The sequence below is a fragment of the Gekko japonicus genome, unplaced genomic scaffold, assembly GCF_001447785.1.
Source record: "Gekko japonicus isolate JY-2015 unplaced genomic scaffold, Gekko_japonicus_V1.1 scaffold25, whole genome shotgun sequence".
Lineage (NCBI taxonomy): Eukaryota > Metazoa > Chordata > Lepidosauria > Squamata > Gekkonidae > Gekko > Gekko japonicus.
The window spans coordinates 939415-955735 of record NW_015171502.1 but is presented as its reverse complement, the minus strand read 5'-3'; the positions used below and the strand labels follow the sequence as shown (position 1 = coordinate 955735).

General features: G+C 50.3%; 1 protein-coding gene across 1 annotated transcript in view; it reads left to right on the top strand.

Moving 5' to 3' along the window:
* The window catches only part of KCNN3 (potassium channel, calcium activated intermediate/small conductance subfamily N alpha, member 3), a 206874-nt gene that overhangs the window by 163175 nt on the left and 27378 nt on the right, over positions 1-16321 (top strand). The window lies entirely within an intron of this gene.

Sequence of the window (16321 nt, the reverse complement as noted above, 5' to 3'; positions counted from 1 at the left end):
AAGACCAAGTTTTGTTCAGGCACAAGCTCTCCCTCCTCCGCGAGGACAGATCTACACTCCCCCCCCCCAATAGCTAGCAATCCAAAACAGTCCAGTGGAGCCTGAGCAGTGGGTGTTGCCTTCTGACACACTTCCGGTGATGTCAGGGGGTGTGGCATATGCAAATAAGTTATGCTAATGAGTTATGCTAATGAGCTCCTGCACCTCTTTTTCTGCAAAATGACCCCTGCCTGTCTTCCATAACGGGCAACGAAAGACTGGCAAGCAGGACACAGGAGGTTACAGTCTCTCCATTTTACCATCCCCTGGCAACTTGCATCCATAACTACACTACCTCTGAACATGGAGGCTAAATATTAGGAAGAGTTTCCTGACAGTCAGAGCGGATCCTCAGTGGTGGAAGAGGCTTCCTCGGGAGGTGGTGGGGCTCTCCGTCTTTGGAGGTTTTCAAACAGAGGCTCGATGGCCATCCGACAGCCATGTGGATTGTGTGAACTTGGGCAGATCACGAGAGGGAGGGCAGGAAGGGTCGCCCCCGTGCTTAGTTCTCGTGGCCCTTCCTTACACGCCCAGATAAATTCTGATTGCTACTTTGGGGTCAGGAAGGAATTTTTCTCCGGGTCAGTTTGCCCGGGGGATCTTGGAGGTTTTTTGCCACCTTCTGGGCATGGAGCAGGGGTCACTGGGGCTGTGTGTGGGAGGGAGGTATTTGTGAATTTCCTGCCTTGTGCAGGGGGCTGGACTAGATGACCCTGGAGGTCCCTTCCAGCTCTGTGATTCTATGATGTTAGGGGTGGTTTGCCCTTGCCTGCCTCTGCAAAGCAACCCCGGACTTCCTCGGGGGTCTCCCATCCAAGTCCTAACCGGGGCCGACTCTGCTTCACTCCCCAGATCACACGAGATCAGGCTATAGCCTGGGCTGTCCAGACCCGAGCAGAAGACATTCAGAGGTGGTCTGACATTTGCCTGCCTCTGCATAGTGACTCTGGGCTTCCTCGCTGGTCTCCCATCCAAGTACTGACCGGGGCCGACCCTGCTTAGCTTCCTAGATTGCACAAAATCGGGCCAGCCTGGGCCGTCCAGGTCAGGGTTCAGTATGTGCCTCAAGTCTCAGCTGACCTTATGGAGACCCCATAGGGTTTTCAAGGCAAGGAATAAACAGAGGTGGTTTGCCATTGCCCGAGAGCCAGCGTGATGTACTGGTTAAGAATGGCGGACCCCTTAGCTGGAGAGCCAGGTTTGATTCCCCACTCCTCCGGAAGAAGGAGGAGGAGTTGGACTTATACCCCGCCCTTCACTCGGAGTCTCAGAGTGGCTTACAAACTCCTTCCCCTTCCCCTTCCCACAACAGACACCCTGGGAGGTCGGTGGGGCTGAGAGAGCTCTCTCGATGACTGCTCTTGAGAGAACAGCTCTGAGAGAACGTGTGACTGACCCAAGGTCACCTAGCTGGCTGCACATGGAGGAGTGGGGAATCAAACCCGGTTCTCCCAGATTAGAGTCCGCCGCTCTTAATTACTACACCAAACTGGCTCTCAGGTAGGCCTGCAGGGTGACCTTGGGCCAGTCACAGTTCTTCCTGAACCTCAGAAGGTGCCTGTTGTGGGGAGAGGAAGGGAAAGGCAGTTATAAGCCACTTCGAGACTCCTTCGGGAAAAGAAAAGTGGGGCATAAAAACCTACTCTTCTGTTTTGCAAAGTGACGCTGGACTTCCTCGGTGGACATCCAAGCGCTAACCAGGGATGACCCTGCTTAGGTTTCCAGATTGGATGAGATCGGGCCGGGCTGGGCCTTCCAAGGCAGGCTCTTGGATGTTCCGCCCGTCAAATTCATCACATAATCATGAGTTCCAGTATCGTGGGCAGAGGTCATTTCGGGGGGGAACGCGGGGGATCGCAGTTCCCCCGGGTGAGGTACAGGGGGGCGGGGCACATGACGAAGCCCCGCCCCCTGCTTCCAGCCGCTCCGCTTCCGGCCCTCATTCAGCCAGGAGGAGGCAGGAGAAGAGGGAGGGTAAGTTGCTTCCTCCCTGCCTCTCCCCACCCCTGCCTGCCTGGGGCCAGGGAGGGCCTTCGCGGGGCTTCCTTGCACTCCCGCCAGCCTTGCAGGTCCACAGCCGGGCCCCTAATGGGGCTCGGCAGTGGAGCTGCAAGGCCGGAGGTGGCGGCCGGGACCGTTGGGGGCAGGGTGTGTGGCCTTATGACACACTTCCGGTGATGTCAGGGGGTGTGGCATATGCTAATGAGTTATGCTAATGAGTTTACCTAGCTCTTTTTCTACGAAATGACCCCTGATCATGGGAGAAGGTTGGGGGGGGCAGGGGAATGTTTTTTCTGTCCACTTTCTCCACCCCATCCACGTCTCAGGTGTGGTGTCACCTCAGAGAGTAAAACAGCCCAGGGGAACGGACGTTGGGAAGCAAAAGACACTTTGTGATCCTCAAAGAGAAGCCTCCCTGCCATGGGAGACCCTGGTACCAGTCCAGTTGCACCCAAGGTGGCCTTGTTTGGTGTAGTGCCAAAGGAAGAGCCAGTTTTGTGTAGTGGTTAAGTGTGCGGACTCTAATCTGGGAGAACCGAGTTTGATTCCCTACGCCTCCACTTGCAGCTGCTGGTGTGACCTTGGGCAGGCCTTAGCTCTGTCAGAGATGTTCTCTCAAGGGCAGTTCTTGGGAGAGCTCTCTCAGCCCCACCTACCTCTCTCAGCCCCAAGAATATAGAGCATCACTGCCCCAGACAGAGTGTTCCATCTAGACCTTGTGGCTAAGAGCCAAATGATGGTGGGGGTCTCTATGCTGCTTGGGGGGCTCTATGGAAGTTTCAGCAGTTGTGACGTGGAGATGCCAACACTTATGAGGGATGCATGGGGTGGGGATCCCTGTAGAAGTTTAAGGTGTATTTAATGTGAGGGAGGGTTGGGCTCCATACTTCTTGCTGTTCCTTTTGACTTCTAACAGCTTTCTCCCCACTCCTACAGTCCTCACACCTCCAGCTTCATTATCTAAATTGCTTTCTCCTTGGTCTCTCCCGGTAATTTCCCCTGCTTTGCTTGTGGATGCTTTTTTTGATAAGCCAAAAATCTCGAAGGCTCATCTCTCCTGGGCGAAACTGACAAGATCCCTGAGCTGGAGAGGTGTAGGTGGGGAAGGACTCTGGGTTCTACTGGGGGGGGGGAGAGATGCCAAGGGGTGAATTAAGATCCATCCGAAGCAGAGATGTGTCTTTGGGGCGGGGCTTGTGATGTGTTCCTCAGAGGAGTCCAGAAGCAAGTGAACATCTCCAGAAGTGTTTATTGAACAGCATTGTGACGTCCTTGCTTATAGGGAAAACAGATTTACCTTTAAAGACTCTCTGTGTATATAAACTTGGTAGTTTTCTGCTGCTACCAGGAATTAAAAATTCCAAATCTCTCTCTCTGCTGGTAGAATGACCTAGGGTCTGGGCACTTCAGAGGACTACGTGGCCCCGAGGAAGTACTGTACTGAATTCTGGGATAAGTTTAAACAAAAATTGATTTATTTAATAAAGGTTTCTGGTTAATTTGAAGAGTTGCTGAAGAAAGGAACTTGTAAATATAACTGGCAAAGCTTGATGCTACAAACAGTCTCTCAAACGCCAAACTCCACTCTGACAGGCTTATACCTTCAGTATAATCTCTCTCTATCTCATATATATAGATATAGCCACACAGGCTAGTCTCTTTGTTTTACTCACACAGAATGGAAACAACTCTCTTAGTCACACAGACTAAACTGTTGGTCTTATTCACACAGAATTAGACTCAAAATCCCATAGTCACACAGACTATGCTCACTCTTCAAACTTCACATACAGAATCCTTCATAATTCTCAGAGTCACACAGAGTCTCTTCAAAACTCTTCCATACTTGTCTCTCTCATATCACAGAATCTCCTCATAGACACACACACAGAATCCTCTCAGGCACCCCTCCTCCCACACTCTCAGTCAGCAGCCAATCAAATCACACTTGTCTCCCACTATCATTCTTCTCATATTACTGTAGTCAAACTAAATATTTAAAGGAACACACACACCAAAACATGGAAGCATTACAAGCATTATTGAAGAGTTCTCCAAATTCCACCCTACCCCCGGAAGGTCACAAAGATCTGTGCACTGGAACAGCTGGTCACAGAGCCAACCAGACGGGAAGTGATCTTAGATTTGGTTCTGAGCGGGTCTCAATACCTGGTAAGAGATGTAGAGGTTGTTAAACCAGTTGGAACAGTGACAACAATGCTATTCAGTTTGGCCTTCAGGTCAATGGAAAGTTACCGCTTAAGTCCAAAACAGTAACATTTGATTTCAAAAGAGGGAACTTTGCAAAAATGAGGGGAATAGTAAAAAGGAAGCTGAAGGGGAAACACAAGAGAGTCGGATCTCTAGAGGATGCTTGGAAGCTATCTGAGACCACAGTAATTGAAGCCCAAATAGAACGCCTTCCACAGGTGAGGAAAGGCACTGCCAAGTTAAAGAAGGCCTGCATGGTTAACAACACAAGTCAAGGAAGCTATAAAAAGTAAAGAGGCTTCTTCTAAAAAGTGGAAAGACTGCCCCAATGAATTGAACAGGAGGGACCACAGACTCTGTCCAAAGAAATGCAAGTCCGTGCAAAAAGAGATTTTGAGGAGCGGGTTGCCAAAAGCATCAAGACAAACAATGAACATTTTAAAAAATATATCCAGAGCAGGAAACCAACTAGAGAAGCATCTTTAAAAGGGAATTAGATAGATCATGGAGGAGAAGTCTATCATTGGCTACCAGCCATGGTGACTGAGGGGAACCTCCACATTCAGAGGTACTAATCCTCTGAATCCCAGAGCCAGGAGGCAACCTCAAGGTAAGGCCTCTCTGCCCTGTTGTTGGCCCTCCAGAGGAACTGATTGAGGCCCCTGTATATGGCAGGATGCTGGACTATATGGACCCTTCACTGGTCTGATCCAGCAGGGCTCTTCTGATGACCTATGACGGGAAGGCCTCGGCCTCTCTGCCCTGTTGTTGGCCCTCCAGAGGAACTGGTTGGGGCCACTGTGTGAGGCAGGATGCTGGACTAGATGGACCCTCACTGGTCTGATCCAGCAGGGCTCTTCTGATGTTCTTATGAGGGGAAGGCCTCGGCCTCTCTGCCCTGTTGTTGGCCCTCCAGAGGAACTGGTTGGTCACTGTGTGAGACAGGATGCTGGACTAGATGGACCCTCACTGGTCTGATCCAGCAGGGCTCTTCTGATGTTCTTATGAGGGGAAGGCCTCGGCCTCTCTGCCCTGTTGCTGGCCCTTCAGAGGAACTGGTTGGGGCCACTGTGTGACACAGGATGCTGGACTATATGGACCCTTCACTGGTCTGATCCAGCAGGGCTCTTCTGATGACCTATGACGGGAAGGCCTCGGCCTCTCTGCCCTGTTGTTGGCCCTCCAGAGGAACTTGTTGGGGCCACTGTGTGAGGCAGGATGCTGGACTAGATGGACCCTCACTGGTCTGATCCAGCAGGGCTCTTCTGATGTCCTTATGAGGGGAAGGCCTCAGCCTCTCTGCCCTGTTGTTGGCCCTCCAGAGGAACTGGTTGGTCACTGTGTGAGACAGGATGCTGGACTAGATGGACCCTTCACTGGTGTGATCCAGTGGGACTGTTCTTATGTTCCCCCCCAAACACCCTGTTCTTTCATGTGTTGGGCCAAGGTGGGGTACGATTCATCTCTCAAGGTACAATCATATGTACAAATGAACCTGCCTTATACTGAAACAGGTCACTGGTCCATGAAGATCGGTATTGTCTACTTAGACTGGCAGCGGCTCTCCAGACTACCAAACAGAGTTCATTCCCATCACCTCTCCTCTCATCCTTTTAACTGGCGATGCCAAGGATTGAACCTGGGGCCTTTTGCATGCCAAGCAGAGGCTCTTCCACTGAGCCACGGCCCCTCCCCATGGCTCTCCAGGGTCTCAGGTGGAGGTCTTTCCCATCACCTACTGCCTGGTCCTTTTTAATGGAGCTGCCAGGGTTACCGGGGACCTTCTGTATGCAAAGCAGAGGCTGTCAAGGATGGACAAGTGGGCATCAACATGGCAAATGGGGTTCAGTCTGGCAAAGTGCAAGGTGATGCACATTGGAGCAAAAAATCCTAAATATAAATACACGTTGATGGGGTCTGAACTGGCAGAGACTGATCAAGAGAGAGATCTTGGAGTCGTAGTAGATAACTCACTGAAAATGTCGAGACAGTGTGTGACTGCAATAAAGAATTTCCCGATCTTCAAGAAGGGAAAAAAGACGGACCCGGGAAATTACAGGCCTGTCAGTTTGACATCAATACCTGGAAAAATTCTAGAGCAGATTATTAAATGCTCTGTCTGTGAGCACCTTGAAAGGAATGAGTTAATTGGTAGTAGCCAGCATGGGTTTATCATAGGGCTGCCAAATCCCCCCAGGGAGGGAAATCCCCCTGCCCCAAAGGCCCGTTCCCCGATGCCGGGGAATCGGGCCCCTGGGGGAACCCCGCTCAAGAGTGCACATCACAGGGAAGTGATGTTATGATGCCGGGCATGCTGGGGGCGGGGCCACAGCCATACAAGGGAAAACTCTATGGTTTTCCCTTGTATGGTTGTGGCTCCGCCCCCAGTGTGCCCGGCGTCATGACGTCACTTCCCTGTGACGTGCATGCGGCGCGCACGCCGGGAGCCAAACTGGAGTCCCCTGCCAGAAGGGTAAGTGCCAGTTGGAAACCCTACACAAGGCATAGGTAGGGACTCTGGGGCAAGGGATGCTAACTCTTCTTGGTGCTTGGGGGGGGGCAACAGTGGGAGGGCTTCTAGTGTCCTGGCCCCACTACTGGACCTCCTGATGGCACCTGGTATTTTTGGCCACTGTGTGACAGAGTGTTGGACTGGATGGGCCTTTGGCCTGATCCAACATTGGCTTCTCTTATGTTCTTATATGGAGCAGAGGTCCATCAGTGGCTATTAGTCACAAGGTATAGATAGGGACTCTGGGGCAAGTGATGCTCTGTCTTCTTGGTGCTTGAGGGGGGTTAACAGTGGGAGTGCTTCTAATGTCCTGGCCCCACTGGTGGACCTCCTGATGGCTCCTGGTATTTTTGGCCACTGTGTGACAGAGTGTTGGACTGGATGGGCCTTTGGCTTGATCCAACATTGGCGTCTCTTATGTTCTTATGGTCCGCAGAGCTGCAGCCTCTGCTGTCCACAGCCCCTCCCCCATGGAAGGGAAGTTTCCTTGCTCCAGAGGTGAGCATCATCATTAGCAGAACGGATCCATGGGATCCTATCCTTAACTTCTGCTCGAAGGCCTGAGCAAATCCTATGCATCCTTGTCAAAACGAAACTACCCATTTTCTGTGTTCTTATTCACGGCTGGGTGCAGTAAAGAAGCAGCTGTTCTCCCAGGGCATTCATTCCCCCCCCCCCAATCTACTTTCCATTTTCTTCGAGAGAACCTCAGTATGTAGCGGGAATTATTTATGGCTGGAGACGGCTTTCCCCTCCTCAGAGCTGCCAGACGTCTTTAGCACATCCCCCCACAAGCCAAAAGAAAGAAAACAGTGGAAGAACACGGCCTGTTAGGAAGAACATGGCCTGTTATCCGAGAAGAGGAAGATTAGATTTATACCCCGCCCTTCACTACCTGAAGGAGTCTCAGAGCAGCTTAATTGCCTTTCCCTTCCCCTCCCCACGACAGACACCCTGCGAGGCAGGTGGCGCAGAGAGAGCTCTTTCGAAAACTGCTCTTGAGAGAACAGCTCTGAGAGAACTTCTGCCTGACCCAAGGTCATCCAGCTAGCTGCATATGGAGGAGTGGGGAATCAAACCCGGTTCTCCCAGATTAGAGTCCACACTCCTAACCATTACACCAAAGACGGGCTTTCCAGCTTCCTGATCCTGACAAGAGGAATTCTGCAATTCCCGGGTACTGTCTTGACAAGCAAGTCCACTTCCACAGGAGACGACAGACTGGCCCTTTCTGCACTCTCCTTTTAATGCATGTTCACTGCGGTCTCCCCCAAGCGATTCTGCATTAAAATCAAATTCAACCTTCTTTTTAATCCAGCCCCCCCCCCATTCTACACTAAAATCGAGTACAACCTTCTTTTTATTCTGGGTTCCCCCCCCCCCCATTCATTACACCACCTCCCTTCAGTGGTCAGCCCAGTTTCAGCCTCCTGTTGCCCCGGGTTATTTGGATGCTGTTTTGCCACAGATTTAAATTGCCTCGACTCGAACACAGAACATCTGGAGTGGCAAGTAAATGCGGAAAGGACCAGAGAGTCCAGTTGGTGGGATGAGGAGACTGAAAGTAGCCCTGACCTTAGTTCAGGCTGTTGAATTCCCAACCCTGAATTATCTGATTCCCTTTTAAATCCATCTAAGGCTGCTGCCACACACGCTAAATAATCCACTTTCAATCCACTTTCAGTGCACTTTCCAACTGGAGTTTTACTGTGTGAACTGGCAAAATCCATTTTGAAAGTGCACTGAAAGTGGATTTGAAGTGGATTACTTAGTGTGTGTGGCAGCAGCCTAAGACTATCAACGAACCTTGTGGTGGGGAGTTCCGTAAACTAACTGGATTAACGGTTACTCTGACTCCTCAGTAGAACAGTGCTAAATTTGATAACAAATATTCTGATAAGTGCTGGAAACGTGAGAAGAAAACGGGGTCATTTTACCACATGTGGTGGTTATGTGATAGAGTCAAAAAATACTGGGCAGGGATACATGCTTTTACTCAACAGATTCTGAAATGTAATGTACCCTTTACTCCTGAAGTATACTTATTGAACATTTTTCCTGATACCTTTAAAAGAGATGATTCTTACCTTTTGATTTATATAACTACTTCAGCCAGAATATTATATGCTAAATATTGGAGATGCCAAGAGATGCCAAGTAAGGAGGAACTGATTAATAAAAATTTTGAAGCGACAGAAATGGACAAGCTTACGTTAACCTTGAAAGACCACTCCGAAGATTCATTTGAAAATACTTGGCAAAGGTTTTATAAATGGCATAAACATTATATTCTTACTTAAGCAAAACAATGGACAACTAAGAATAAGAGAAGAAGAAGACATGAAGAGATTAAAGTTACTGTTGCAAAACAATCTTTTTTTTTAGTATAAGGTAGAAACGATATGTATTAGAAAAGAGGCAATAAGCGATATGGAAACATACTGGAGCTGCAGTGGCTCAAGTGGTTAAGACGCTGAGCTGCAGGCTGTGGAAGGTCGGTAGTTCAGCAGTTCGAGACTCGAGTGTGCCGCATGACGGAGTGAGCTCCCGTCTCTAGTTCCAGCTCCTGCCGACCTAGCAGTTCGAAAGCAAGAAATTGCAAGTAGATAAATAGGTACCACTTCGGTGGGAAGGTAACAGCATTCCGTGCGCCTTGGTGTTTACTCATGCCGGCCATATGACCACAGAAATGTCTTCGGACAGCGCTGGCTCTTCGGCTTTGAAACGGAGATGAGCACCGCAAGTCGGGTTCGACTGACTTTCGAGCAAGGGAACCTTTACCTTTAAACATAGGATACCCCCGTTTTATGTTTAGAAGTAGTGTAGTATGTTCGTTTGTATGTATGTCTTTGTTTACGTAGTCAATAAAATATAAAAGATTTAAACAAAAAATAGAACAGCGCTCCCTCCAGTGGCAAAGGACACAGTCAGCAGCGATAGCTATCCATCTGTCCTGTTGGAAGCTGGAAGTTGGAAGGGGCCATAGAGGCCACCTAGTCCAACCCCCTGCTCAGTGCAGGACCAGCCTAAAGCATCCCTAACAAGCGTTTGTCCAGCCGCTGCTTGAAGACTGCCAGGGAGGGGGAGCTCACCACCTCCCGAGGAAGCCCATTCCGTTCGCTGAGCTACTCTTATTGTAAAAAAATTCTTCCTAATATCCAGCCAGTACTTTTGTGCCCGAAGTTTAAATCCATTCTCATGAGTCCTGCCCTCTGCTACCAACAGGGACAGCTCCCTGCCCTCCTCTAAGAGCGACAGCCCTTCGAACACTTCAAGAAAGCCATCATGGCCTCCTTCCTCTTCTCCGCCCAGCATCAGTGTCGTTGGGTGACCCTGAGTTCTAGGAAGACGGGCACAAGAGAAGACGTTTGCTCTGCCCGCTTTCTCCACGCCATGCAGAATTTTATAAACATTCTATCACATCTTGTCGAAGGCTTTCACGGCCGGAGTTCATTAGTTGTTGTAGATTTTCCGGGTTTTATGGCTGTGGTCTTGGCACTGTAGGACCTGACATTTAGCCAGTAGCTGTGACTGGCATCCTCAGAGGTATAACACAGACAGATGGAGGACTCTCTGGGTGATTTCCCACAAGCGCTGCTCCGCGCTCACTCTTCTCTTTGGCCCGATGGTACGTGTCAATTTCACACAAGCTGCTGCGCGGCCGCATTTTGCCCCGCAGCTTCGTGCGATTTCCCCCGCGTCTACTCAGTCCTGTTTTTTGAGGATTGAGTAGACGCGGGGGAAATCGCACGAAGCTGCGGGGCAAAATGCGGCCGCGCAGCAGCTTGTGTGAAATTGACACGTACCATCGGGGCAAAAGGGAGGAGTGAGCGCGGAGCAGCGCTTGTGGGAAATAACCCTCTGTTTCTGTGTTATACCTCTGAGGATGCCAGGAAAATCTACAACAACTAAATTCTGTCACATCCTCTAATCCCCCCTCCCCAGTCATCTCTCCCTTCTAATCTGAAAAGGCCCCAGATGGCAGGATCGATCTTACAGAGAGCAAAAGGCACCCTGCTTGAAATCGGCACCTGTAACCTACTTGGAAAGACTGGCCGTCATTTAATTACCTTGATCGTGCTTTGAAGTTTGGAACGTTCCTCCCCCTGCACCTAAATGCTGACACAGACACCTTTGCAACGGAAGCTTGTGTGCTTCCAACATCTTTTGGGTGCCCTTCCAGCAATAGACAACACCCACCCCCACCCCCGAAAATGCTTTCATGATAATTTTTTGCACAGCACAGATAACTAAGGGATGCTGCTGGCTGACCTTCACTCCAATCTGATCTGCGTCCTTGGTGTTAGTCACAAATGCGTGCCAGGCATTAGACATGGTTTTGTACGTGATGGTCATAGAGGCATAGAGTCACAGAACTGGGAGGGGCCATACAGGCCATCCAGTCCAACCCCCTGTTCAGTGCAGGATCAGCCTAGAGCATCCCTGACAAGCATTTGTCTGGCCGATGCGTGAAGAGAGGGAGGGGGAGCTCACCACCTCCCGAGGCAGCCCATTCTACTGTTGCACAACTCTTACTCTAGAAGAAGAGGAAGAGATTGGATTTATACCCCGCCCTTCACTACCCAAGGGAGTCTCAGAGCAGCTTACAAACTCCTTTCCCTTCCCCTCCCCACAAAAGACACCCTGTGAGGTTGGTGGGGCTGAGAGAGCTCTGACAGAAACTGTTCTTTTTCAATCACAGCTCTTGTCAGTGCTACGGCTTGCCCAAGGCCATCCAGCCAGGTGCAAGTGGAGGAGTGGGGAATCAAACCCGGTTCTCCCAGATTAGAGTCCGCGCACTTAACCATTACACCAAACTGGCTCTCTAAAAAGGGTTTTCCTGATTTATTTATTTATTAGATTTATACCCCGCCCTCCCCGAAGGATCAGGGCGGCTAACAAAACGGCATCCAGCTGGTGCCTCCCTGCCCTTAATTTAAACCCATTCTTGCGAGTCCTCTCCTCTGCTGCCAACAGGAACAGCTCCCAGCCCTCCTTTGAGAGCCAGTTTGGAAGGGGGCATACAGACCATCTAGTCCAACCCCCTGCCCAGTGCAGGACCAGCCTAAAGCATCTCTGACAAATATTTATCCAGCCTCTTCTTGAAAGCTGCCAGTGAAGGGGAGCTCACCGCCTCCGTAGGCAGCTAGGTTCCCCCTAGCCCAGCATCCTGTCTCACACAGTGGCCAGCCAATTTCTCTGGAAGGGCCAACAACAGGGCAGAGAGGCCGAGGCCCTCCCCCCGACATTGCCTCCTGGCTCTGGGATTCGGAGGATTAGTGCCTTTGAATGTGGAGGTTCCCTTTCGTCACCATAGCTAGTAGCCACTGATAGACCTCTCCTCCATAGATCTAATGACCTTTTAAAGCTGTTTATTCCTGTGGCCTTGGCGGGGAGGGGGGGGGAATACAAATTAAATAAATAATAAATAAATCTATCCATCCTCTGGCATCAAATCCCACATTTTAATCACTCACCATTTAAAGAAGGATTTCCTTCTGTCTGTCCTGGAAAGAGCTCTCTCAGCCCCATCTACCTCACAGGGTGTCTGTTGTGGGGAGGGGAAGGGAAAGGAGTTTGTCAGCCGCTCTGAGACTCCGAGTGAAGGGCGGGGTATAAATCCAATCTCCTCCTCCTCCTCTTCTTCTTCTTCTTACCATGTATCTCTAATTTCCACAGGGGCTGTTAGGTTGATAGGACATGTGGTGGCCATGAAACTGCAGGAGTTTAGTAAACACTGACAACACATACTTCCCCAACTTTTACTAGGATTGTGTGGATGTCATTGTGGACGTTGGTCAGTACCAGCTTCACATTATCAATGTTGCTTCAGGCATAAGTCACTATGCTGTGGGTATGATGGTATGTAATGCCAACAACATCGTATCTCGCGATTTTCACTCTGTGATAGGCTTGACTTTTGTTATCAAGATGGGTTTCTTGAACAAGGGCTAAATCTATTTTATTGGCCAGTGAGATTCGTAACGAGTATTGGCATTTAGACTTGCTTATTTAGACTTTTGTCCACTCTCTCCACCCCATGGATAATTTTATAAACCTCTATCACGTCATAGAATCATAGAATGTTAGAGTTGGAAAGGGCCTTGCAGGTCATCTGGTACAACCAGGGCTTTTTTTGTAGAAAAAGCCCAGCAGGAACTCATTAGCATAATAAGCCACACTCAATAGCAGAAACTCATTAGCATATTAGGCCATACCTCCATGCCTTCCCTTGGCTTGCCCATGTGCCCCGTGGCTGCAGGGAGCCCGGGCAAGCCAGCCCTTGGACAGGACAGGCCCCCCTGGCCCGCCTACCTCAGAGTTGCTGGGGGGGCCACTCTCCTGGCCTTCCCTCTGTAGGCACACACATAGAGGTTTTGGCTGTAGTGGGCGTGGCCAACTCTGAAGCCAGCCGGAACTCCGTTCCTGTGCGTTCCTGCCCAAAAATAGCCCTGAGTACAACCCCCTGCACTCTTACAGTTAGGAAGTTTCTCCTGATATTTAGCCGGTAACGACTGCCTTGTAATTTCCACCCACTAGAACTAGTCTTGCAATCCGGAGCAAGAGAGAATAGATCTGCTCCATCGTCTACATGACAGCCCTTCAGATATTTGTAGACAGCGATCATGTCCCCTCTAAGCCTTCTCTTCCCCAGGCTAAACAGACCCAACTCTTTCAGCCCTTCCTCGTAAGACTTGGATTCCAGCCCTCTCACCATCCTGGTTGCCCTCTTCTGGACACGCTCGAGCTTGTCAGCATCCTTCCTAAAATGTGGTACCCAAAACTGGACACAGTACTTCAGGTGAGGCCTGACCATAGCAGAATAGAGCGGAACTACCACCTCCCGTGATCTGGACACAAGGCTTCTGTTCATGCATCCTAGTCCCCACTTAGTCTTCCCTTTTCTGAAGCGAAAAGTCAAAGGCTCTTCAGCCTTTCCTCTGCCCGAGTCCCTGGAGAACCACTGCCAATCAGAGGAGACTTTATTGGCCTAGGGAGACAAAAAGGCCTGACTGTCGAAGGCATTTTCAGATATTATTGGGAGGGACCATAGCTCCGTGGTGGAGGGAAGAGTGTTCCATCTACACCAAAGGTGTCAAACATGTGGCCCAGGGGCCAGATTAGACCCCCGAAGGGCTTCCATCAGGCCCGCAGTGGAACTGGCCGTCTCCTGCTTCCAGTTCTGCTGCTGCTGCATCATAGCTTGCTTCGCCAGACTCTCTTAATCGCTTAGCCACTTCATGTTTCAACCTGGGTCCTAGACTCAGAACTCTGAGCATGAGATTTCTGTGGCGAATGTCAATGAATCAAAAGTAGGTTTGCAGTTTACAGAGCTAATATTTTAAGCAAGTTTTTATTTTAAGTAAAAAAAAAGTATCTTTGTGTTTGTGTCCTTTATAAAGTTTATATCTCTGCTACCTGGCATTACATTTTATGAGACACGCGGCCCGGCCCGACAAGGTCTCATTTATGTCAGATCCGGCCCTCATAACAAATGAGTTGGACACCCCTGATCTACACCATGTGGCTAATAGCCACTGGTGGTCTTCTAGCCAGCACTGCAGACACAAGAGAAGGTTTGATAGGCAAGCGGCCAACAAAGACGAGCTTCATCCTCATTGTGTCTCAGTGCAAAAGGAGGGCTAAAAATGAAGTAGAAACCAAATCATTTCAGGGGTGAGCCGTGTTGGTCTGCAGTACATCTAAGAGATTTCAGACCAGCAGCGCCTTAGAGACCGACGAATTTCAGCACATAGGCTTTCAAGAGTCAGCGCTCCCCTTTGCGTCTGACGACAGGGACATCGCGTCTCAAAAGCTGATAACCCTGAAACTGCCATGAGTCTCTAAGGTGCTGCTGGACTCCAGTCGAACAAATGAACATGTAACGAGATTATCGAAGTCTACGAGAGGCGTTACAGCAAAGCCACCTTCAAAACCCCAGACTGAAGGTGCCAGTTGGTGAGAAGAGGAGGATTTTCAAAGCACAAGGCAATCCGGTGCTTTCAAGCGGCTCCCCGCAGCGATAAATATTTGCGACGATTGGATTGTGCTTCAGCATTTCAGATGCTTGCAATTACTGGATTGTGCTTCCGTGTCGCGCGCAGCCCACTGGTTCCCGATATTTATCACCGTGCATAAGCATTGCCACGTTTGAAATGACTGGATTTCTCGGCGTGTGCACTTCTTGGAAAATCAAGGGACACGGCGTTTTCGGGGATGGGAGCAGAGCGCGTCGGTTCGTCTAGGTCTTGATGAACATGTCGTATCTTTGACCTCCCCAAGGCAAACTCTATACGACTTCACAGGCCTTCCCGGTTTGTGCCGGGGGTTTCATGACCCGAGTATGAACTTGAGAAACAAAAAAGCGAAGGGAAAGCTGAAAACGCAGGGGGGGGGGGGGGGCTGGGGGAGAGATAAGAGAGGCACAGATTTGGTTTTCAGTAAACGCTTCTGATGTCCTAGTGTTCAGCTTGGGCCTGCCTCTTCTGTCAGAATCAGAGGGACGGAAGGGGCTACAGAGGCCATCTAGTCCAACCCCCCCGCTCAACGCAGGATCCCTGCCACAGGAAGTGGCAGCTACAACTATAGACAGCTTCAAGAGGGGATTGGATAAACATATGGAGCAGAGGTCCATCTGCAGCTAATAGCCACAAACTATAGAGGGAACTGCCAACCTAGCAGTTTGAAAGCAAGAAATTGCAAGTAGATAAATAGGTACCGCTTCGGTGGGAAGGTAACAGCGTTCCGTGCGCCTCGTTGTTTAGTCATGCCGGCCACATGACCACGGAAACGTCTTCGGACAGCGCTGGCTCTTCGGCATTGAAACGGAGATGAGCACCGCAACCCTAGAGTCGGATTCGACTGGCTTTCGAGCAAGGGAACCTTTACCTTTTATAGAGGGGACACTATGTCTGGGGCAGTGACGCTCTGTCTTCTTGCTCTGTCTTCTTGGTGCTTGGGGGGGGGACGACAGTGGAAGGGCTTCTGGAGTTCTGGCCCCGCTGGTGGACCACCTGATGGCACCTGGGTTTTGGCCCCAGACATAAGAACGTAAGAGAAGCCATGTTGGATCAGGCCAATGGCCCATCCAGTCCAACACTCTGTATCGCATGGTGGTCAAAACCCAGGTGCCGTTGGGGTCCACCAGTGGGGCCAGAATCCCAGAAGCCCTCCCACTGTGGGCCCCCAAGCACCAAGAAGACAGAGAATCACTGCCCCAGACAGTCTTCCCTCTTCCCAGGAAGAGAGCCAGTTTGGTGTACTGGTTAAGTGCGCGGACTCTAATCTGGGAGAACCGGGTTTGATTCCCCACTCCTCCACTTGCACCTGCTGATGTAACCTTGGGTCAGTCACAAGCTCTGGCACAGCTGTCCTTGAAAAAGAGCAGTCTGTGTCAGAGTTCTCTCAGCCCCATCCACCTCACAGGGTGTCTGTTGTGGGAAGGGGAAGGGAAAGGAGTTTGTAAGCCGCTCTGAGACTCCAAGGGAAGGGCGGGGTATAAATCCAATCTCCTCCTCCTCCTCCTCCTCTTCTTCTTCGTCTTCGTCTTCTTCTTGT